Source organism: Cryptomeria japonica, chromosome 8, assembly GCF_030272615.1.
Source record: "Cryptomeria japonica chromosome 8, Sugi_1.0, whole genome shotgun sequence".
Lineage (NCBI taxonomy): Eukaryota > Viridiplantae > Streptophyta > Pinopsida > Cupressales > Cupressaceae > Cryptomeria > Cryptomeria japonica.
In genome coordinates, this window is record NC_081412.1 from 459,406,573 (window position 1) to 459,409,150 (window position 2,578).

The following is a 2,578-nucleotide window of genomic DNA, read 5'->3' on the forward strand; positions in this document are numbered from 1 at the left end:
AATCCCTATTTTATTAATGTTTGTTCATAGAGTTTAAAATCTTCCTTGAAGATTACCTACAAACCAACATTACACTCACAGACACAGCTGCTTATGACCAACTTGATCCTCCTTAAGAATTAGATTTGAATAAAATGAGATTACATTTCAGAGACAAATTTTGTACGAATTTGTGCATGCCTTACATACTCAAGAACCTACAACTAAAAACACCTCTAGCAAAGAATTGAACTCCGTTACTAAAAGAAAAGTCCTGCCCTATACAATCTTGAAGAGAACTCAGAATTGGAAACCATGAAAATATGGAGCCATTCTCCAAATTTTTGAAACCCTTACAATTGAGAAGAATTGAGAATAAGAAGAGGAGGGAAAGATCAGATCTGCATAACACACTGCCAACTGTCCTTTTTTCTAATTGAATTTCAATCCCTTTTTCTTTCCCATGGAAACTGCTCTCTAAATACCCCATATTTGTTAAAATTGATTGCATAACCACATTCCTCATCTTGAGTACTTTTTGGTGATATATTATACTTGATATTTTGGCCAAAAATAAGCCTTTGAGCGAATTAATCACTCATGTGCCTCCAATCATTTAAATTTTTGAATTTTGAATATAGTTGAAACTATATATATAACTTGATTTTAACTTTGATTTTTGGCCTGATTATGCCCTGACACCCTACCACGTGGCAACCTCTAATTGGCTGATGGGATTTACTAGGTGCTACCTTGGATGACACCTCATCACCACCATGTGTATGCCACAAAGCTGCTTGCTCATCGCCACGTGTATGCCACCTGTGTACCATGTCAGTGCCACTGGACAGGACCCGCGAGCTGGATTGCCACGTGTACGCCACCTTAGCTGGACCTAGACTGCAATCTATCTTTTGCCATTTTGCGATGGCTAACCTTCGAGGACCTTTCCTTCATGAAATCATGTGTGTTGTCGATCTTCATCAAACTTGCATGCTATTTAACCTGCTCATTTTTGGCCTTCTACTTTTCGCCATTTCGCGATGGCTAACTAGTGTGCATCTTCGGCTTGTGAAATCATGTCGACCATCAATCTGCTTGGAACCTGCTCACCGATTAAGCTGCCCTTAGTCTGCAAAATTTTCTCACCTCGGGATCTATGCCTGCATGGGGTCCACTTGGTCTCCGCTCAGTCAGCCTCCTCAGTCACCTTGGGATTCATGCCCACTCGCATGGGGTCCACCTTGGGCACCCTTAGCACCTTGTGTCAAAAGCCCTTTGTGGCTTTGACATATTAGATGGGTGTAACTTTAGTTATAAATACCAAAAGTACCTCTCGCCCAGCCAATGTAGGATTAAGGCTTATGCCTAAAACTGCATTTTTTGAAGCAATCTCTGAGTTTTAATGGTGCCTTTGGTCATTTGCAGCCGACATTGTAGGGCTCCTACTCTTTCAAGTAATGACACTTATAAAATGTGATGCTTTCTGATCAATATTATCCAGATCCAGACCGTCAAAATTGTAACAAGCAGTAGCCTTTGAAATAGCTTTGTGGTATACAAACACCTCGTTTGTTTTACTGCCACAAGCTATGTATTCACTGTTGACTGTAAGACCGACAAAATTCTTCTCATTAGTATGTCCCTTGAATGTACTTACATGGCAATTTTCCTTTACATCCAACAATCGCAATGTATTGTCTATTGATGCAGAAGCTAATTCATTTGTTGATATGAATTTGATATATGAAACTGCTTTCCTGTGACCTCTACATACATATAATGGTTCACTGATCCTCCTTAAGTCATAATAATGAATGTTACAATCTGCTGAACCAACCACAATATAATTTCTTGAGCTTGGATAACACTGCACACAACAGATATTTGCTTTCACGTCTATGGTGAGAACACTTGCATCTTGCCTTGTGCACCATACCTTAACCTTCCAATCATCACTGCCTGAGACAAGCATTGTAGGGTCTGTGCATGAAAAATCTACACTCCATGCCCATTTTTCGTGCTCCTCATACTCCATAATACTCTGGCGTGTATTCACATCCCATACAGTAACAATGCCTTCATGATCACTTCTTGCACTATGACTCTTGATGTACTTGAATTCCAGTTTGCACTGGGAATATAAATATATGAGGCAAGATGGAGAGATAATCTTTTGAAATTATAAAAATATTGTTCACTATTCTTTGCCTCATATATAAAATTAAGCTCCTTTGGAAGACTCTCATGCACTTCATCAATCAACCACCTATAATCAAATGCAGGAAAAAACCAATGCAAAAAATTGGTAACCAGCTCCACAGTTGCAGTATCAATATCTGTTGTGTTGGTCAAATGTGTGCGTTGAACCTTGACAGCAACTTTCTTGCCATCAAAGTTGTGAGCATCATGTACTTGAGAAAGCGAAGCACTTGCCAATGGGATGAGATTGAACTCCAAAAATCACTTCATGGGGAAGCTTTCCAAGTTCTTTTGTGAACACATCACAAACTTGTGAATATGAAGATGTGGGACACTTGTTCAACATTGAAGTCTTCATCACTTCTACATAATCCCGAGGAATCAAGCATTCCAACTG

At 39.3% G+C, this 2,578-nt stretch overlaps 1 pseudogene; it reads right to left on the reverse strand.

Moving 5' to 3' along the window:
* Positions 1-1,381: 1,381 nt before the first annotated feature.
* Positions 1,382-2,017, reverse strand: LOC131857725 (E3 ubiquitin-protein ligase COP1-like; annotated as a pseudogene).
* Positions 2,018-2,578: the final 561 nt, after the last annotated feature.